Consider the following 23,721-nt stretch of genomic DNA (forward strand, 5'->3'; position numbering starts at 1 on the left):
GTGTTTTGAATAAGTTACAAATATACCCTTTGTTTTAGTCTCAATCTGTGATAAAGTTGAAAATTAGCAATTAATAAAGTAATTTTAGACAAAACCAAATTTCTCTGCATAGTAGTATTCTTAACTGTCTACCCATCTTTCAGTACAACTCACATAAGAAATGTTGGGTAAAATAAGTGAGCTCTTTGTGAGTAGCACCTGAAACATGGCCTGGTCTAGTTACAGTTTGAATTAAGGATTTCTCCTCTCTCTCTCGCTCTCTCTCCCTCTCTCTCTCTCCCCTGTTTTGCAGATATTTAAGGCAAACTCTTGCTTATTTTTTTATAGATGCTCTTTTCTGTACCTCAAAACTCACCCTCTGATCTCTCCATGTTTCATTTCCTCACATTCTTCAGATCATAACTCGAACGTTACCCACTTAGAGAAGCCTTCTTTGTCCACCATATTTAAAACTGCCAGCTTTGTTTATTTGTCTTTATCCACTTATCATTCATCATGGAACATATTTTATTTTTTAAGATTTTATTGATTATATGCCCTCTGCCAAGGAGAAAATGTTTCATAGTGACATGGAATTTTACTGTCTCCCCATTGGCTAGAGTAGTGTCTGGTATATAATACCTTTAAAAAAATTAAATGAACTAAATATGCATGGTATAAGCTGAGGAGCTCATTATTGGGCATAGACGAACACTGATCACAACTAGAGTTTATTTGCCATCTAAATAACCAATTTGAAATTTTTATATATGCAGTATCAGTGGTTTAAAATATTTTTTTTTGAAATAGGCAGAATATATTTATCTCACCATTTAAATGCCATAATTCATTTTATTTTTAAATTTTCAATACAATTTTAAAAGTTACATTCCATTTACAGCATAGTTATTACAAAATATTGGCCTAGTTCTTATTAGTAATACAGTTTATTCGTTACTTGTTAATTCATTTATTCAAAGGATAATGGTAAAACTCCTACAGTGTACTAAGCACTATGTAAATGCCATGGATACATTGAAGCTTATCACAAGTAAGGGAAATTGGTTTTAGATTAATCTTACCCCTAGAAATGAACTTACAGATGTTTTCAGTGAATCTTATTAAAATCTGTAATAGGATGATCTGACTTAGTCTGGAATACCAGAGAAGGGTTCCCTGAAGAAGTGATGATTAAACTGACATCTGAGAATGAATTGGTTAGTATTGGTTACTAGGTAAAGGAGAAAGGGCAGGGAACAATGTGTCAGTTAAGGGAAAAAAAGGTGCAAAAATCTGTGGCAGACTGGACCAACTTGATAGACTGCATTCACTCCCATTAATACAAATTATTTTATTTAATTTGAAGCTACTTTAGATTCAAATGATTTTCAATAGGATTTACCTTGTGTGGCACATTTGTAATATTTATTAATATCTATTTAACCAAATTGAACACAGTGTGAAGTCTTCCTTCAAAAATGAAACATTGTAATACTGAAAGTTTTAGTAAGTTAATAATTTCTATGAATCAAGAGGAAAATAGATGCTTCACAAATGGATATTTCTGATAATCAGCTTCTTCAATTTTGTAAATTCCTTTAACAGATGTTTCCTTGAATGTATACAATGTAGACATCCTATCTAAGCAAAGAACACCACAAATGTATAAAGCATTTACAATTTGAATACACATTTACATATCTATTCGCATTTGATATTCACAAAAATATAAAAACCAACTGAATAGAAGCCTACTAGGCTCATACATACAAATTTTATGATTCCAAGCCTGTTGACATCTCTGCCATGATGCCAGAATTTATGACCATTATAAAGAAACTTAAAATTGAGAAAAATCATTAAAGCTGTGTTCTCTGAGAGGTAAAATTCTTTTCAAGTATTCAAGTGAAATATAGAGATGAAGTAAAACATTGTTTGCTAGTGTATAATTCTCTAGGTTTTTATTATATTAAAATTTTTCTCTGAATTACTCCATAATGATATTGTTAATCACTAGTTTGTAAGAAACCATTCTCCATACCAGTAAATGAATCAAATTTTATTTTATGCCATCTAATTTGACATTTAAAAGACAAACAACAACATCAACAAAAACCTAGTGGAAGTATTCACCCTTAAATAAAATAAAATAAATTACTTTGAGTAGGAATTATCAACTAAACAATAGCTAGAAATATTATCATGCTAATCAATAGAATAAATTTAAATGCTCAGGAAATTTTTTAAAATATTATAATTAACATTAAAGCTAGAAATGTAATAATAATAATTTGAATACTTATTTCTAAAACCTACTAATAAGATGATCTGATGAGATACTGACTCCTACAACATTATCTATAATTATTCATTTAAAAGGTAACTTTTAAATAAAATATTGTCTTGAGATTCAGATATTTACTTTTTTTACTTGAACTAAACAAAAGTAAAAGCTACATACTTTAGTTTAAAAAAATAAATATGGACTATTATACCAAAATACAAGGTAAATTATTCAATCTTTGTCTCAAATATTGAAGAAATAATGTCACAATAAAAATATGAACATAAATCTGCTATCAGAGGAAAAAGTGTGTTTAAAAAATGATGTGTAAACTATAGCTTCCTGACACTAGGATTTCTTGGTTAATTTTATAGAGTCTATTTTGAGCAGTTGATTGAACATTTCCCTTTTTCTAGTTTGCCAAGTCAGATATCATTCCACTAGTACCTTGGGACTTTCCTCTTGGGATCATTATGTTCCATGTAGCAAAAAAGAACAAAAAAGAAAGAAAAAAAACGGACATATGGCCCTAACAACCATCCATTTCACTTTCTTTCTCTTTTGAGGCCAAATCAATACAAAACATCTGTTTCAAGTAGAAAATGAATAGTTTTAATTTTTTTCTTTCCATCACATCTTCTGTTTATATTTCTTTTGAGTTTATTTTTGTTTTTAATTTTTTAAACATTTAAGTCATACAAAAGTGTATTATTTGCCAAATTGTCTTTCCCATCATGCGTGACCAGTAATTTCATTTGCAGTCAAAACTTGGTTTTTCATGAGAGGATTAGGTTTCTGGGGAAAAAAGGAGCACAATCCTCCTTTATCAATAATAAATTTTTTCAAGTACCGTAGAGTTTGGGTCAATCTATTGTGCCTAATATATTGCAGAATTTTACTTGCTTCTTACAATTACCTCAAAGATTTTAATCCTAAATCACTCACTAGATTTATTGGCCTGAGATGAAATGTTTTATTAGGTATTCAATCCTATTGACACATTCAGTAATGAAATTCATCGTTTCTTTATACATTCATCATACCTTATGCAATGGCTATTTTTAGGTAATTTTCAGAATATTTAGAGTTACATTAAGAATTCAGGAAAATCTTGATTTTATTTTAATTTTCTAAGGTCTGGTTTATCACCATATCCACCTGAGAAGGAAATTAAACTCTGTGTGTGTGTGTCAGGGGGTATACCTCTGTGTAAGTGTAGTGCATGTGATATATTCTAGACATTTTGTATTTGGGATGCAGGTAGATAATTAATATTTTGTACAAAGTCACAGCTACCTTGCCTAAAATATTCTGTTTAGAAAACTAGTTTTATTTTGTTTAGATGACCTTTTAAGCTTTATGGCTAATACGGGTGTGATCATGCTGTTTTGCCATATGTTCTATTTAGTCTTTGGCATCAACATTTCAAATCTATGAAGCTGGCCATGGTGTGGTGAGAAAAAGCTGCATGATTACCTCATGTTGCCCAGCAAACAGAAAAAAACTCTAATACCAGGTTCCCACTGTTTGTCCAGGACATAAAATTCACTGTATTCTTCTGGTTGCAACTCATTCCACAAATATCTATAAACATGGTTAAAGCAGAAAAGAAATAAAGTCTCATATCTAAGCACTAACTTTTTCTAAATGCTCTTACCCCAAATATGAATTTTATGAAAATATTTAAATTAAGTGTTAAGTTCCTTCAATGAGTTTGAACATGGAAAAATTAATGAAAATGATCATTGCCATGTCTGACCTATGGATTCAAACTTTCTAGTTGTTTTCAATTTTTTATTTTAAACTGAAGAAGGTTAATTGCTGTTACTCTTTCATGTGTTTTGTTACACAATCACTCTGATTGGAACACCATATGAAGCTTTAGAACCTCACAGTGTCTGGCTAAAAGTCAATGTCATCTGAAGAGATGAATGATTAGCAGCTGGTCTTGAGAAAAATAACCTGCTGAATGGAAGATAGTTCAGAGTGACTTTATCCTCTTATTCGAATATTGCTGTATGGTAAAGCAATGCATAAATTTGTTTTTTGTTTTGTTATAATCTTGCATTTATTTTTATTTATTTAAAACATTTATTACCACAGATCAAGATAAGATTTGCTATACTAATAAATGCCATAAGAAAATTTTATGAAAGGATTTATTATCAAAATTCCTTACTATCTTTTAGGGCACAGAAGTATGACTCAAAAACTTGTTGGAATTAGGAAATGTCAAGGTAGAAAGTGATATAGTCTTGAACCAGAAGTAGTCTCTAAAAATCTCCATTCTTTTTTCTTCATTTTATAGAAGCAGAACTAGCGGCATGGAAAGATTAGTTGGTTACCTGCTTACCTCAGGTTATAATGCTTTGTAATAGTAGAACCAGAATAATAACCATCTCTTCTGCCTCTACCTCTAACTTGTCAGTCCCAGGTGTCAAAATTTGAATAGCACTACGTTAACTTAGTCATTCATAGATTTTGGAGCTTCATGATATATTTAAAATTAAATAATTAAAATCAGGGTATTGACATAGGGTTTTCAGAGTTTTATTTCATCAAAGACAAAATCCAAAAATAAAATTAAACAATTGGAAAGAAAGAAAGAAAACCATCTAAAAGTAGAAAACACCTAATAGCAAATGAAAGAGAATCCCTTTATATAGTTCATTTTAATCTAAAAATCATGCACCTATCATTGATCCTTATTTTTGTCATATCTCTAGACCAAAGAATGTCCCAACACTGGCCAAAACTAATCTAACATTTGACTGAGGACTGCTGTACTAAGTTATCTAGCCTCATAACCTCCCATTGAGGAAGGCTGGGCATGTGTCCACATTTTTTAAATGAGAGGGAAAAAAAAAAATTTCCTGCAAATGATCCAAGGTCACAGGACTAGAAAATGGCAGAGTCAGGTATAGAAATGATATATTCCAAGCCAAAATCTGATGTTCTTTCCACCATACCGAACAGCTTCAGAAAAGAGAAAATAACTTACTTTAAGAAGAAATTTAAATGCAGTAAAAATATAACATGAAAAAGCAAACATACATAAAATAATCTTGCTATTAAAGAGAATATACAACTTGCACTACATTTTTCTTGATGAAAAAGAAGTATATTATATACCATTTTAAATCATATTCATTTATGCTGAAAAAGAAAAAATATTTTAAATCAAGTTATTATTAAGGAAAAAAGCAGTTGTTTACACAGTTCTATTCAAACAGCTTTCTATAAAAATGCTTCTTTTCTCAAATAAGAAAAGGAATAAAAGGATGATATTAAATACAGAATCTTAAATTTATTTAAGATTCATTATTATGTAGTGATACAAGTGGTGTTTTATCTCTTCAGTGCCTCAACTCTGGAATGAACAACAAAAGGACAGTACCAATCTTCATATGGTTTACTTCCCACATTTATGTTTGCAGTTACTAAGTTATATTACTTGAATAGTTGTGAAGAGTTTCTTCATGATTAAGCCAACATTTCTCCCATTCTTATTCATCCATTCAGTCAAGAAATACTTATCAAACCCCTTCCTTCCAAACACTGTAGATACAGCCATGAACAAAATCCAGACAAAAATGCCTGCCCTAACAAAAGTTTCAGGCAGTAAACAAAATAAATAAGTGGAATATATTTTATGGAGCAAAGTAGGTGGTATGGAGCATAACAACACAAAATCAGGAAAGAGGTTGAAGGAAGTGCCAAAGAGATGAAAAGCAGGAAGTTTGGAATTCAGAGAATGCCTCTCTGAGGTGGTGAGTTTAAATGAAATCCCGAAGGAAGTGAGGGAGTGAGTCACATGTGGATACTTGGCGGAAGAGGATGTAGTCAGAAGGAACACAAATGGCAAAGACCCCATGGCAAAATTGTGTATGGTATATTTAAGGAAATGACAAGTAGGCCGGTTAGACCTGAGTGAACAAGAGAGAGATTAGCAAGATATAATAAGGTAAAAGTTAATGAAAGTTTAACTTGATAAATTCCCTTAGGCCATTGAATGGTTGTTTTTCATGAGATGGGAAGACATTGAAGGATTTTGAGTGGAAGAGGGGCACGATCTGTCATATATTTTAACAAAATTACTCTGATAGCTGTGTTGTGAATAAACTAAAAAGAAGAGTTATCGCAGTTAAAAAGCTACTGTAATGATCTCACTGAAAGATGGCCATGGCTTGCATCAGCATGGTTGCAGTGCAAGTGGTGAAAGTGGTTGGATTCTGGATGTATTTTGAAAATGCTGCCAATGGGACTTGCTGGTTGATTGAATAAAGAATATGAGAAAAAAAAGGAAAGCTGTGTTGACTCTAAGACTTGATCTGAGTACCTGCATGTCTGAAGTTGACATTTGTTAAGATAGAGGAAATTGAGAACAATTGTTTGGGAGAGAAGATCAGAATTTTGGTTTTCAAAATTAAGTTTGAAATAGCTAGTAGATATTAAATGTCTAGTGGAAATGTTGAATAAACTCTTGGATGTATGAGCTGAGAAGAGGCCCATATGGCTGATAAAATTTATGAGTCGTTATCATATAAATGGTAAGTAAAGCCTTGATACTGGATGATATCGCCAAGGGAGGAATGTGCATCAGAGGAGGTTATATTCAAAATCTGTGCTCTGGGATATTCTAAGGAGGAAGCATCAAAGGAGAATGAGAAGGAGCAACTGGTGAGGCAGCAAAAGAACCAGAAAAGTGAGATGTCACAGAAGCCATGTAGAGAGAGTGTTTCAAGGTGGTGCAAAAGATCAACCGGGTCAAATGCTGTTAGTAGGTCAAATAGAATTGAAATTTCAATTCACTGAGAATTAGAAATAGGATTTAGCAATGTGAAGACCACAGGTAAGTGTGACAAGAACAATTTCCTTGACACTGTGAACTGAAGAGAAAATGAGAGGAGTGGAATTATAAAGATTGACACTGTGAACTGAAGAGAAAATGAGAGGAGTGGAATTATAAAGATAGTGAGTACAGCTCTTTTTTAAGAGTTTTGCTGAAATGATAACAGAGAAGTTGAGCAATATTCGAAGAGTGGAGTGAGTTTAATAGAGGTTGATAGGAGGAATAGCAGCATGTCTAAATCTGTGGGAATAATATGATAAAAACTTATTGATGTAGGAAAGAGGACCAGATTGTTGGAGTGATGATGTCCTACAGCAACATGGGTCACTGCAGTGATGTCCTTGAACAGACAAGAAAGGGTGGATACTAGGACACAAATGGCAGGAGCATAGACTTGAAGTTTAGAGCACAGACTTATTAACTAAGGAAAGATATCTAAGTATATGGACATAAATTCAGGATAGCAGGAGATAAGTATCTTGTAGAAGTTCCCTTCTAATCCATTTTATAGGCTAAGGGGTTTGGAAGCAAGATTATCAGCAAAAAAAGGTAGGATGGAGAGAAGATGTAGGAGTTTTGATGTGAGATGAAAAGTTAAAAATAGTTCACTTGGAGAATAGGTGAGAAAGTAGATTCTAGAAGTGCAGTACCTTTACTTGAAGCATTAAGAGTACATTTGAAGTGAATGATTATAATCTTAATGAAAAGAGTGTATTTATATACGTGCTTTTCTTTAGCCACATTTATCTGTGTGGGTACAGGCATGGAATGGATTTAGAGTTAGATTTAACTGTGGTTAGGATTTGGCTCAGTAAGAATGACAGAAGTGAGAAAGGGGTCAAGGAAGTTGAAGGTACATGCACGGTAGTGATTAAAATTGTAGCCATGTAATTTAGTGAATGGGAAAGTGAGAACATGTGGCAGTGAGTGACAGTGAAATGATGGGAGGTTTATTGGTTTAAAGGTCCATATGCTGTTATATTAACTTATTAAGTCAAGTTACTGGAGAAATTGAGCAGGAGAAAAAGGAGGTGTGATTAAAGGGTGGGATGCTTGACACTGAGATGGGAAGAGTCCTTTGAAAGTGGGAAGGTGGTGGAGCGCATGGTAACCTCCAAGCCCAGGGATAAAAGGATTTTGGAAAAGGAAACTTCCATCAGGGAACGTTAGGGAAAGAACTGCCGTCAGGTGAGAGCCAGGACTCAGTAAAAAAAAGAAGGTAAAGGAGCTATAAACATATTTCTTGATTGGATATTGCAAACAAGCATGTCAAGATTGCCCTCGGGGCTTCCCTGGTGGCACAGTGGTTGGGAATCCGCCTGCCGATGCAGGGCACACGGGTTCGTGCCCCGGTCCGGGAGGATCCCACATGCCGCGGAGCGGCTGGGCCCGTGAGCCGTGGCCGCTGGGCCTGCGCGTCCGGAGCCTGTGCTCTGCAGTGGGAGGGGCCACAGCGGTGAGAGCCAGGCATACCTCAAAAAAAAAAAAAAAAAAAAGGCAAAAAAGATTGCCCTCGTGCTAACTCTAACTTCACATGAAATGGATTAGGTATATATATCTTCATATAGTGTTTTATTAACTGCTTTCATTTCATCTCAGCTGTTAAGTATAATTAACTCCATTTTAGGATAAGAAAACAATCCAAATGAGATTGAATTATTTTCCCATATCACCCAGCTTGTAAATGGCAGAACTGTGACTTAGGCCCAGGTCATGTACACAGTATTTCAACAGATTCATCCTTAATATTTTTCCCCATGGAGCTTAGTCAATCTTCTTAAATGAGGTGCTGCACAGTAATCCAAAGATCATCCACCTAATGCCAGTATTATATGATAGGACACATTTCTGCCTCTTGCACATGATTTTGACATTTTCATTCAGTAAGTAAATACTGCAGTAGCCACTGGGGAAACTGCAAAACGCAATAGACAAATTTCTTGCCTTCAAGAAATTTCATGGAGTATCTGAAAGAGGAATTAAATATGTAATTATGCAAGTAAACTGAAAAGTCTTCAGCTGTAAAAAAAATTCAGACAGGTGGTAGCCTGGTGCAAGAGATTGCTAAGAAGAAGTAGCACTAAAAGTGCTTGGGAGTTGGGTCTGAGTACAGAGAGACTTCTGCCAGAGAATATGTGAGGACTTTGAGAACAGAAGGATCTTGGAGTCATGAAGAAAGAGAAAGAAGTCTGGCCATAAAATCTGATCATCAAGGGGGATGAGGCAAGAGACTTGGCTGAAGAGAAAATGAGGAGACACATCAAGGCCATTTCAAATATTATATTTTTGTCTAAAAGCTCTAGCAAAGGTTTGGAAAAAGGAGAGTAACTCAGCATTCTCGTCTGCCTTCTTAAATTCCTTCTTAACAATTTGAAAATATTCAGCTTGATATCTAGTGATAATGTGAGATGCTTTTCTTATATATTTTGTACTTAAAAATTGCAAGGATACTTTAGAAGTTCCTAAGACAATTTCTAAACTACTTTTACATAATACATAAAATTAAAGAGTAATTTAATAGTAAATGTATATGCTGGGTTTGGTTTTCTTTGTGATTAATTTTAGTTTTGTTTATATATATATATGATCAGCATATCATTTTGCATTGCACTTTTATCTTTTTAATGAAAATCCATATATACACAAAAATCTTGCATGGATTTGAACATCTTGATTAAACATTCAGTTACATACATTTTCCCATTGATCCGGCTTCTGCTCTCAAACTGTTACGGATTTGAACACCTTGATTAAACATTCAGTTACATACATTTTCCCATTGATCTGGCTTCTGCTCTCAAACTGTTACAATTGCATATTTTGCCAAATGTTCTCTTTTAATACGTGCACTTGTTAAGTGATTTATTAGATGCTGAACTAATGATCATAATACCTCTGATTTCCTTTATTGAAGCCAAAGATATATTTAAAAAATAAATTAATTAATATAAAATTGACTGATTTCATAGTTTCAAAGCTATTTTTCTTTTTGAATTTGGATATAAAGCAGATTACAATTTTTGACAAATAACACTTATTACAAAGAACCTTTGGGTCATGATGTATGAGCTATAGTATTATATAAAAATGAGTACTGCTATTGGTATTTCTGAATAATTTAAAATTTATTTGTCAAGCAGTGACCCATGTACTAACATTTCTGTCAGTCAAAGCAAATCACTATTTTCAAGGAAAAAAAGATGCTTGTTATGCAATGATGTCTCACAAAAATGGTGTTAATGTTATACAATGAACTGTTAAGATGTATAATCATTTGTTCCAGTAGCTCCTACAAAGCAAAAACAAAACACAAGCAAGCACACAGGACTGTGTGCATACACACACACACACTTTCTTTGACCTTGATATTAATTTAAGCTTAAATTCTTTCTTTTGACTACATTCAAAGTGTTTATATCCATATGACTTTACATAGCCCTTAATCCTAGTATCTGGCTTCAGCAGTCCTTGCTACTGAAACTATGTACTTCAATGTAAAAGAAAACCAAAACTGGAAGATTCTTGAAAAAACCCTTTGGATCAACCACATAGTTTCTGTTACATCCTTGTCAATTGGTCACCCAACTGCTGTTTCAGAATTCTTAATCTCTCGAGGCATTACATTCTATATTTCACTCCTAGTAACTTCTCACTTATATTTAGCAGAAACTTGTCTCCTTGTACTTTCTCTCATTCTAGTTTTCCAACATGGCCAACATTGTGGCTTGTTTATAGTTCTCATCCACTTTGAACTGCATTTAAAAATAACAATACTATAAAGCTAATTGTGTTAAATGCTATATATGTAAGTTCTAAGTGGTTGTACATATCCTAATTCAAGATGGTTTACGGTAAAAATCTTAGGCAAATATCAATAGGAATAGGTGAAGTGTATTCTAAGCAGAAATAATAGCATGCATAGAGGAATGTAGGTGAGAAAGTTCTTGTTCTGCCCAGGTACTTTGTACAGTTCAATTTGACTCAAATTTTGAGAATGTGTAAGGGAGCCATGACTAGACTGAAAAGGCAAGTTAAGGAAATATTTTGAAGGACTATGAATATCTAAGTAAAATTTCATTTAGTACAATTTTAACAAGGTATTTATATGATCAACTTAATATTTATAAAAATGTTGAGACAATAGAAAGAAGAAATGAGTATGAAAAAAACAAAACATGTTATTAGTCAGTGATGAAATAATAATGTTTGAAATGAGATGGTGACAAGAGGAATGGACAGGGAATGATGATTATATTTTTAAAATAAACACTAAGTGCCCCTTTATATATGAAAAAAATGAATTTTCAAAAGCTGAAATAACAAGCTCAAGGCTATACAAGTGGTCAATGGACAGTGAAGCAGGGCTATCATCCTTCCACCCTCTAAATGGAGGCCCAACCAAAGACTCGTTCTTTAGTTCTCTAATTTTCCATTTTTAAATTCTTTAGAAAGTTAATTTATTGAATGGCTTCACTCACCACTTCCATAATATCCTGCCAGATTCTTGAATTTTGCATCAACTTGAAATTTTAAGTAAAAAAAAATTCTCACAAGACATTGGTATATGCTGTGTTTTGTTAGATGAGAATCATTTAACTCCTCGTATTTCTTTTACTGCACAGATACAAATCAGCCAATCTATTGTGCAATCGGTATATTGTTTGCCTTTCTGGTGAGCCTTCTTTCTGTGGCTAGAGTTGACTATTTCATTTGTTAAATTTATAGTATTTTTGCCTTTTTGTATTCTATCTTAAATGATTCTTTATAAAAGTTAGAATTGAAGGAATTAGACGAGTTTACAAATGCCTTCCATCACACTTTCCTGCTCCTTCACAAATAACTCTACATCTAAACTTTCTTCTCGTTGTCTGAAAGTCTATTAGTTTTCCACTCTCTTAAGCTAAAATCTTGATAGCCATGTATGACTCTGCTTTCTGCCCATATGCAGGTGACAGTCCTGGTTATTCTTCCTTAATCTCCTGAGTCTCTATTTCCATGAAAACTACCTTTTTTTCCCCCTATGCTCCACAAATTCATTTTTATTTCACTAATTCTAGTATCTTTTCTAAAATCTTTGTTTTATGTTTGTCATTACTTTTTACTTAATACACATAATAAAATTATAAAATAATCGGTATCTAATACCTAAAGATTAATTCTATTTTTTTAAATCTTTTCAACCACAGTTGTCACCTTCAAATTATCTTTCCCAATAAACATAATCTGGGTATCATTTCCTAAATATTCTTTCATTCCCACTCGCAACTCTACAACTTTGTTTAATCATTATGTATAATGCTATCTCATTTGTCTCTCCACCCATGTGAACTCTACCAATATTCTAAAGTATAATTCAGGCCATTTTCTGAACACTTGAAGTGTCTCCTTAAAAATTTTTAAGCATAATAGGACTTGCCCCACTCATTTGGCACGTAGTATTACATTACGTGTTTTAAATTTTATAACTTCCTTTCTTCCTAAATATATCTTGAATCCTCTCAGGTCACTTACATTGTGTTATTCTTTATTTTTCCTGACATTGTGCCTCATAAAACATATTATGTCATTTCTGTTTATACAGTGCCTCAGGCTCTCTTCTAAAGCAGATATATACTATTTCCAGGGATGGAATACTATTGATGTTAGGGTGTGTGTATGTGTTTGTGTGTACGTACTGGTAGTTTTAGGAAAAGTAGCAATGTTTTAAGCATCATTGGAAAATCTTTTATATATAAATAAAATTATATGTCTTTTACATATTGGAAATGTTTCTGGCTTAATGTGATCAGCTTTGTAACTCCAGTTATGGAATATCATATGATACTACTGATCTGTGGCTTTGCCTTTTCTACCGTTAAAAATAATAATAGTTGTACAGATTTGGAGAGGATATAAAAATTTGGAAATTCATATAGCTTATAAGTAAATAATTATAAGACAGTCATTCAAAAGCAAACAAGGTGTGCATATACTGTTTATTTTGAGGTATCTGGATTAAGAAATAGGTTTTCATTTAAATTAATAAAAACAGTGGTGCTTTACCAGTGTGGCAAAAATGCAGATTGTACTTTTCTGCAGCATAGAATGACCCTTATCAGAGAGATAGTAGAAATAATTTAGAATATAGGAATTTCACAATTTCTACCTGCATCCTCAGACTTTGTTAAAAAAATATACAAACTTAACAATGGAAATGAATAGGATTTAAGAAAATGCTAGTCATCTCTTAGATGAGGGTCACTAGATTTCACTGAAAGTAGAACAAAAGGAACAAAACAGTGGAAAATATGAAAAAAGAGAGGATATATATGAAAATTCTGACATCAGTAAAATCCAGGTACTACAGGAAGAAAAGAGGGAAATGGAAATGAGAAACACCCACACACACACACACACACACACACACACACACACACACACACACACACACACACACACAGAGGAGAATTTCAATTACATTGAGTTCACGTGCATCTTTAAACATGGAGCAAAAGATAAAGATGATTGAAAGAACTTTAGCTGAAACCTTCCAACTATTTCATCTTACTCTGTCTAATTTCCTAGACAATCCTTCAGCTCCTTTAGACATGTTGCATGCAACTTAGTTTCATGGCTTTGCCTCTTTTTTTTTCGGATGTATTTACTCTAGACCTTATACCACTTAGCACTTATATAATCAGACTGCAAATGGAGATGAGGTTGTAAACTGTATTGAAAAAAGATTGCGAATAAAAATCAAAAAAAGTGAAAGCCCAGGATAGTATATACTGTACTTCTGGTTTTGCTGGATTTTTGCATTATTTTAAATAGTAAAATGCTATTTTATTTATATATACATACATATATACATGTGTGTGTATATATATATATATTTTTTAAGATCTTTATTGGAGTATAATTGCTTTACAATGGTGTGTTAGTTTCTGCTTTATAACAAAGTGAATCAGCTATACATATAAATATATCCCCATATATCCTCCCTCTTGCGTCTCCCTCCCACCCTCCCTATCCCATCCCTCTAGGTGGTCACAAAACACTGAGCTGATCTCCCTGTGCTATGCAGCTGCTTCCCACTAGCTATCTATTTTACATTTGAACATATATGTCCATGCCACTCTCTTACTTCGTCCCAGCTTACCTTTCTCCCTCCCCGTGTCCACACGTCCATTCTCTATATCTGCCTCTTTATTACTGTTCTGCCCCTAGGTTCTTCAGAACCTTTTTTTTTTTTTTTTTTTTTTAGATTCCATACATATGTGTTAACATACGGTATTTGTTTATCTCTTTCCGACTTACATCACTCTGTATGACAGTCTCTAGGTGCATCCACCTCCCTACAAATAACTCAGTTTTGTTTCTTTTTATGGCTAATATCCCATTGTATATATGTGCCACATCTTCTTTATCCATTCATCTTTCAGTGGAAACTTAGTTGCTTCCATGTCCTGGCTACTGTAAATAAAGCTGCAATGAATATTGTGGAACATGACTTTTTTGAATTCTGGTTTTCTCAGGATATATGCCCAGTAGTGGGATTGCTGGGTTGTATGGTAGTTCTATTTTTAGTTTTTTAAGGAAACTCCACACTGTTCTCCATAGTGTTTATATCAGTTTACATTCCCACCAACAGTGCAAGAGGGTTGCCTTTTCTCCACACCCTCTCCAGCATTTATTATTTGTACATTTTTTGATGATGGCCATTCTGACTAGTGTAAGGTGACACCTCGTTGTAGTTTTGATTTGCATTTCTCTAATAATTAATGATGTTGAGCATCCTTTCATGTGTTTGTTGGCAATCTGTGTATCTTCTTTGGAGAAACGTCTATTTAGGTCTTCTGCACATTTTTGGATTGCGTTGTTTGTTTTTTTGATATTGAGCTGCATGAGCTGCTTGTAAATTTGAGAGATTAATCCTTTGTCAGTTGCTTTACTTGCAAATATTTTGTCCCATTCTGAGGGTTGTCTTTTCATCTTGTTTATGGTTTCCTTTGCTGTGCAAAAGCTTTTAAGTTTCATTAGGTCCTATTTGTTAATTTTTGTTTTTATTTCAATTTCTCTAGGAGGTGGGTCAAAAAGGATCTTGCTGTGATTTATGTCATAGAGTGTTCTGCCTATGTTTTCCTCTAAGAGTCTTCTAGTGTCTGGCCTTACATTTAGCTCTTTAATCCATTTTGAGTTTATTTTTCTGCATGCTGTTAGGGAGTGTTCTAATTTCATTCTTTTGCATGTACCTGTCCAGTTTTCCGAGCACCACTTATTGAAGAAGCTGTCTTTTCTCCACTGTATATTCTTGCCCCCTTTATCAAAGATAAGGTGACCATATGTGTGTGGGTTTATCTCTGGGCTTTCTATCCTGTTCCATTGATCTATTTTTCTGTTTTTGTGCCAGAACCATACTGTCTTGATTACTGTAGTGTTGTAGTACAGGCAGAAGTCCGGAGACTGATTCCTCCAGCTACATTTTACTTTCTCAAGGTTGCTTTGGCTATTTGGGGTCTTTTGTGTTTCCATACAAATTGTGAAATTTTTTGTTCTAGTTCTGTGAAAAATGCCATTGGTAGATTGATAGGGATTGTCTTGAATCTGTAGATTGCTTTGGGTAGTATAGTCATTTTCACAGTGTTGATTCTTCCAATCCAAGAACATGGTATATCTCTCCATCTGTTTATATCATCTTTAATTTCTTTCATCAGTGTCTTATACTTTTCTGCATACAGGTGTTTTGTCTCCTTGGGTAGGTTTTTTCCTAGGAATTTTATTCTTTTTGTTGCAATTGTAAATTAATTTCTTAATTTCTGTTTCAGCTTTTTCATCCTTAGTGTATAGGAATGCAAGCGATTTCTGTGCATTAATTTTGTATCCTGCAACTTTACCAAATGCATTTATTAGCTCTAGTAGTTTTCTGGTAGCATCTTTAGGATTCTCTTTGTATAGTATCATGTCATCTGCAAACAGTGACAGGTTTACTTCTTCTTTTCCGATTTAGATTCCTTTTATTTCTTTTTCTTCTCTGATTGCTCTGGCTAAAACATCCAAAACTATGTTGAATAATAGTGGTGAGAGTGGGTAACCATGTCTTTTTTCTGATTTTAGAGGAAATGTTTTCAGTTTTTCACCATTGAGAACAATGTTGGCTATGGGTTTGTCATATATGGCCTTTATTATGTTGAGGTAAGTTCCCTCTATGCCTACTTTCTGGAGGGTTTTTATCATAAATGGGTGTTGAATTTAGTCAAAAGCTTTTTCTGCATCTATTGAGAAGGTCATATGTTTTTCCTCCTTCAATTTCTTAATAGGGTTTATCACATTGATTGTTTTGCATATATTGAAGAATCCTTGCATTCCTGGGATAAACCCCACTTCATCATGATTTATGATCCTTTTAATGTGCTATTGGATTCTGTTTGCTAGTATTTTGTTGAGGATTTTTGCATCTATGTTCATCAGTGATATTGGCCTGGAGTTTTCTTTCTTTGTGACATCTTTGTCTGATTTTGGTATCAGGGTGATGGTGGCCTCATAGAATGAGTTTGGGAGTGTTCTTCCCTCTGCTATGTTTTGGGAGAGTTTGAGAATGACAGGTGTTAACTCTTCTCTAAATGTTTGATAGAATTCTCCTGTGAAGCCTCTGGTCCTGGGCTTTTTTTTGTAGGAAGATTTTTAATCACAGTCTCAATTTCAGTGCTTGTGATTGGTCTTTTTATATTTTCTGTTTCTTCCTGGTTCAGTCTTGGAAGGTTGTGCTATTCTAAGAATTTTTCCATTTCTTTCTGACTGTCCATTTTATTGGCATATAGTTGCTTGTAGTAATGTCTCATGATCATTTGCATCTCTGCAGTGTCAGTTTTTACTTCTCCTTTATCATTTCTAATTCTATCGATTTGAGTCTTCTCCTTTTTTTTCTTGATGAGTCTGGCTAATGGTTTATCAATTTTCTTTATCTGCTCAAAGAACTAGCTTTTGGTTTTATTGATCTTTGCTATTGTTTCCTTCATTTATTTTTTATTTATTTTGGATCTGATATTTATGATTTCTTTCATTCTGCTAACTTTGGGGTTTTTTATTTATTTTTTCTTTCTCTATAGCTTTAGGTATAAGGTTAGGTTGTTAATTTGAGATGTTTCTTGTTTCTTGATGTAGGAATGTATTGCTGTATTGCTATAAACTTCGCTCTTAGAACTGCTTTTGCTGCATCCCATAGGTTTTGGGTTGTTGTGTTTTCAATGTCATTTGTTTCTAGGTTTTTTTTTTTATTTCCACTTTGATTTCTTCAATGATCTCTTGGTTATTTAGTAGTGTGTTGTTTAGTCTCCCTGTGTTTGTATTTTTGGCAGATTTTTTCCTGTAATTGATATCTAGTCTGATAACATCGTGGTCAGAAAAGATAGTTCATAGGATTTCAATTTTCTTAAATTTACCAAAGCTTGATTTGTGACCCAAGATATGATGTATTCTGGAGAATGTTCCATGAGCACTTGAGAAGAAAGTGTTTTTGTTGTTTGGGATGGAATGTCCTATAAATATCAATGAAGTCTATCTTGTTTAATGTATCATTTAAAGCTTGTGTTTCCTTATTTATTTTATTTTGGATGATCTGTCCATTGGTCAAAGTGGGGTGTTAAAGTCCCCTACTATGATTGTGTTACTGTTGATTTCCCCTTTATAGTGTTAGCATTTGCCTTAAATATTGATGTGCTCCTTTGTTGTGTTCATAAATATTTACAATTGTTATATCTTCTTGGATTGATCCCTTGATCATTTTGTAATGTCCTTCTTTGTCTCTTGTAATAGTCTTTATTATTAAAATCTATTTTGTCTGATATGAGAATTGCTACTCCAGCTTTCTTCTGATTTCCATTTGCATGGAATAACTTTTTCCATCACCTCACTTTCAGTCTGTATGTGTCCCTAGGTCTGAAGTGGGTCTCTTGTAGACAGCAGATATATGGGTCTTGTATTTGTATCCATTCAGCCAGTCTGTGTGGTGGGAACATTTAATCCATTTACATTTAAGGTAATTATCAATATGTATATTCCTATCACCATTTTCTTAATTGTTTTGGGTTTGTTATTGTAGGTCTTCTCCTTCTCTTCTGTTTCCTGCCTAGAGAATTTCCTTTAGCATTTGTTGTAAAGCTGGTTTCATGGTGCTGAATTCTCTTTTTTTTTTTTTAATTTTATTATTTTTATTTATTCATTTTTATTTTTTTTGGTTTCTGCTTTATAACAAAGTGAATCATTTATACATATACATACGTTCCCGGTGCTGAATTCTCTTAACTTTTGCTTTTCTATGAAGTGTTTAATTTCTCTGTCAAATCTAAATGAGATCCTTGCTGGGTAGAGTAATCTTGGTTTTAGGTTTTTCCCTTTCATCACTTTAAATGTGTCCTGCCACTCCCTTCTGGCTTTCAGAGTTTCTGCTGAAACTTCAGCTGTTAACCTTATGGGGATTCCCCTGTATGTTATTTGTTGTTTTTCCCTTGCTTCTTTTAATATTTTTTCTTTGTCTATAATATTTGATAGTTTGATTAACATGTGTCTTGGCATGTTTCTCCTTGGATTTATCCTGTATGGGACTCTCTGCACTTCCTGGATTTGATTGACTATTTCCTGTTCCATATTTGGGTAGTTTTCATCTATAATCTCTTCAAATATTTTCTCAGTCCCTTTCTTTTTCTCTTCTTCTTCTGGGACCCCTATCATTCGAATGTTGGTGCATTTAATGTTGTCCCAGAGGTCTCTGATACTGTCCCCAGTTCTTTTCATTCTTTTTTCTTTATTCTGTTCTGTAGTAGTTATTTCCACTATTTTATCTTCCAGGTCACTTATCCATTCTTCTGCCTCAGTTATTCTGCTATTGATTCCTTCTAGAGAATTTTTAATTTCATTTATTGTGTTGTTCATCATTGTTTCTTTGCTCTTTAGCTTTTCTAGGTCCTTGTTAAACATTGCTTGTATTTTCTCCATTCTATTTCCAAGATTATTGATCATCTTTACTATCATTACTCTGAATTCTTTTTCAGGTACACTGCCTATTTCCTCTTCATTTGTTTGGTCTGGTGGGTTTTTACCTTGCTCCTTCATCTGCTGTGTGTTTCTCTGTCTTCTCATTTTGCTTAACATACTGTGTTTGGGGTCTCCTTTTCACAGGCTGCAGGTTCATAATTCCTGTTGTTTTTGCTGTCTGTCCTCAGTGGCTAACGTTGTTTCAGTGGGTTGTGTAGGCTTCCTGATGGAGGGGAATGGTGCCTGTGTTCTGGTGGACGAGGCTGGATCTTATCTTTCTGGTGGGCAGGTCCACGTCTGGTGGTGTGTTTTGGGGTATCTGTGGCCTTATTATGATTTTAGGCAGCCTCTCTGCTAATGGGTGGGTTTGTGTTCCTGTCTTGCTAGTTGTTTGGCATGGGGTGTCCAGCAGTGTAGCTTGCTTGTCTTTGAGTGGAGCTGGGTTAGCGTTGAGGTGGAGGTCTCTGGGAGAGCTTTCACTGTTTGATAGTAAATGGAGCCGAGTGGTCTGTGGTGGACCAATGTCCTGAACTCAGCTCTGCCACCTCAGAGGCCCAGGCCTGACACCTGTCTGGAGCACCAAGATGCTGTCAGACACACAGCTCAGAGGAAAAGGGAGAAACAGAAAGAATTAAAGAAAATAATAATAAAATAAAATAAAGTTATGAAAATAAAAAAATATTATTAAAAATAAAAAAATTAAAGTCATAAAAAAAGAAAGAAAGAAGAGAGAAACCAAATCAAAAAACAAATCCACCAGTGATAACAAGTGCTAAAATCTATAGTAAAAAAAATCCAAATGACTGACAGACCCTAGGACAAATGGTAAAAGCAATGCTATACAGACAAAATCACGCAAAGAAGAATACACATCCACAAAAGGAGAAAAAGGAAAGAAAATAAATAAATAAATATATATATATATATATATATAGGTATATAAAAAGAAAAAGGGAAGAGAAAAACCAAATCAATAAAAAAAATCTACCAATGATAATAAACTCTAAATACTAAAGTAAAATAAACATAAAACCAGAAACAAATTAGATGCAGAAAGCAAACCCCAAGTCTACAATTGTTCCCAAAGTCCACAGCCTCAATTTTGGGATTATTGGTTGTCTATTCAGGTATTCCAGAGCTTCAGGGTACATCAAGTTGATTGTGGAGATTTAACCTGCTGCTCCTGAGGCTGCTGGGAGAGACTTCCCTTTCTCTTCTTTGTTTGCACAGCTCCTGGGTTTCAGCTTTGGAATTGGTCCCACCACTGTGTGTAGGTCCCCTGAGGGCATCTGTTCCTGCCCAGACAGGCCTGGGTTAAAGTATCAGCTGATTAGGGGGCTCTGGTTCACTCACGCCAGGGGGAGGGAGGGGTACGGAATGTGGGGTGAGCCTGCGGCGGCAAAGGCCAGCGTGACATTGCACCAGCCTGATGCGTGTCGTGTGTTCTCCTGAGGAAGTTGTCCCTGGATTACAGGACCTTGGCAGTGGCGGGCTGCACAGGCTCCCAGGAGGGGAGGTGTGGATAGTGACCTGTGCTCGCACACAGGCTTCTTGGTGGCTGCAGCATCAGCACTAGCGTTTCATGCCTGTCTCTGGTGTCCACGCTGATAGCCGCAGCTCACGCCCGTCTCTGGAACTCATTTAGGAGGTGCTCTGAATCCTCTCTCCTCATGCATCCCAGAACAATGGTCTCTTGCCTCTTAGGCAGGTCCAGACTTTTTCACAGACTCCCTCCTGGCTAGCTGTGGCTCACTAGCCTCCTTCAGTCTGTCTTCACGCAGCCAACCCCGTCCTCTCCCTGGGATGTGACCTCCGAAGCCCGGGCCTCAGCTCCCAGCCCCGCCCTGACCTGGAGGGTGTGCAGACAAGCCTCTCAGGCTGGTGAGTGCTGGTCAGCACCGATCCTCTGTGCGGGAAATCTCTCCACTTTGCCCTCTGCACCCCTGTTGCTGCGCTCTCCTCCGTGGCTCTGAAGCTTCCCCCCTGCCATGCCCCGTCTACACCAGTGAAGGGGCTTTCCAGTGTGCGCAAACTTTTCCTCCTTCACAGCTCCCTCCCTGAGGTGTGGGTCCTGTCCCTATTCTTTTGTCTGTTTTTTCTTTTGCCCTACCCACGTACGTGGGGAGTTTCTTGCCTTTTGGTAAGTCTGAGGTCTTCTGTCAGCGTCCAGTAGGTATTATGTAGGAGTTGTTCCATATGTAGATGTATTTCTGATGTACCTGTGGGGAGGAAGGTGATCTCCATGTCTTACTCCTCCGCCATCCTGAAGGTGTCTTCTATATATATATTTTAATAGTGTTGGTATTCCAGGATAAGTTTTTAGACTAAAATAGAATATACATCTTCAGGTTGAAAAGGCCCACCAGTGCTCAGCAATGTGAATGAAATAAAACAAAACAGGAAAAACAAGAGATAAAGAAATAAAAGGTTAAAAAGTTCCTAAATTTCCTGATAGTTTCATAAGAGATTACTAAAACTAAATGATAATCTTATTGATATTAGAAGCTTCATCAGCAACAGCAGAGGTTATAGAGGGAGAAAGAGAAATATTTTCTCTGTTCCAAGCAAAAGCAGTAATTTTTGTTTAAAATTATGTAGTTAGCAAGGCAGTCAAAATAAAAATAAAAGCGTAGACAAAATTAAAGATATATATTTTTAACTGAAGGATTTTGGAAATTTGCCTCCCATGCACTCCACATGAAAATCATAAGGAAGTAGTAAACTTCAGAAGAATTTCAGGAAAGAAAATGACATAACAACAACAAAAACTATGTTGTAAATGAGTACGGAAAAAAGAAACTAAAGCCAAAGGGAATCCACAGTCTAACACTCCATGATCTAGGATTGAGTATAAATTAGTACAACCATTCAGAAATATATTTGTCAGTGTATGTAAAGAGTACATAAAATATTTAAAGCTTTTGACACAGTAACTTAAGATAATTGAAAAATCAAAGATGTAGACAACATCATAGCACTATTTCAAATAGTAAAATTAACTCTGAAAAAAGGAAGATACAAATATATAAATGATATCCCAATTCAAATATTATTTAAAATATTACCATAAAACATCTTATCATAAAATATTTTCAAGTTATGCTAATCAAATTTATCCCTGTAAGTTTTCTATTTCAAAATCCAATTTACAAATGATATTTGTGAATAGAATATTATTTCAAATTTTGGTTTTTAATAATGGATTAAGATAACAAATCTCAGAGAAAAATACACTTTAGAGAACTTTATAAGGAGTGGTGATCAATGTGTTAATTGCTCATTTAAACACCTTTAAGCAAGTATGAGAATAGTTTTATGCATACAATGATGCAGTGGAATATTCTAAGATGTTTTGTGTTTCCAAAGAACTCACTAAATAGGTTCAACATTTTAATCATGTTTCATCAAATATTATTTGACTGCTAAATCTACATAAAAAAAAATCAACAGAACTTCTCAGAATGGTTGAATGGCTGCAGATTTTGTATGTCATACCTAACATGTCTAAAAGCTTTCTCTCATTATGCAAAAAGTCATGAATAATCAGGTCAAAGCAGTATGCAAAGAAAATTATCAGACTGTGAAACTAAGGGAAGGCCTATTAGGCACAAGCTGTACACCTGTTTGCTCATTTCTCACTTTAAATAGTTTGTAATTCTATTTATAAAATCTCATTACACTGAGAGTTGTATGAGAGAAGGGAAAATCCTAAATCCTTAAAATCCTAAAATCTTAAGTCCTACTCAACAGTAAGGCGAATTATATTTACCTGAACAGTTGTTCAAAAATATAGCTAACCTATGCTTGAAATGTTACATAAATGATAAATATGTAATATATATAAATCATATATTTTTAAATTTATATTTTAACATATATAGAATAAAACTTTTTCACTATAAAATACTGACCAATTCTAACATGAAAATTTGTGAATTAAAAAAAAAAATTCTAAACAGTATTATGTAAACCAGAGTCAATGCTTGCCAAAATATTCAGTTCAAATATAAATATAATTTTACCCTAAACTTAAACCTATTGTATATAGATTGCAACAAATTAAAAGTGAGGTGTTTATTTAGTCATTTTACATATTGCCATTAAAAAGACATATATTTGCTAAGACTATAGCTCAAAATAGAAATATTTCTTTTTCAATTTCATTCTGTGTATTTCCAGTTCATTAAAACAATAGGAATTAAAATATACAAGATTCTTCTATCAGCTCGCAGAAAATAATATGGCAGATGTTCATATCTGTATAGAACATATATATATATATAAGTGATTTATATTTACTTGTACAGAAAGTTAAATTTTATGTGCATAGAATGATGAATTTCTTTGATATATTTGGCAAGTTATGTTTCATAATTTTAAACTATGTTTAAGTTCAGCTTTTCAATTGAAAAAGTTCTAATATTACAATGTAGTTTTTCCTTTTTCTCCTTTTATTTTTCTGAAATTATTATCTTTAATAATATTGATAGTAATATTTTAGAAAGTTAAAATCCAATATTATTTTTCCATAGGAATTTCACATTCTCATGAATACATTTTTCTAATATTAGCATCTGTAAATTTATTCTACTTAGTC

The sequence above is a fragment of the Aethalodelphis obliquidens genome, unplaced genomic scaffold, assembly GCF_003676395.1.
Source record: "Aethalodelphis obliquidens isolate GAN/ISIS:26980383/991018 unplaced genomic scaffold, ASM367639v1 scaffold1, whole genome shotgun sequence".
NCBI classification, from domain to species: domain Eukaryota; kingdom Metazoa; phylum Chordata; class Mammalia; order Artiodactyla; family Delphinidae; genus Aethalodelphis; species Aethalodelphis obliquidens.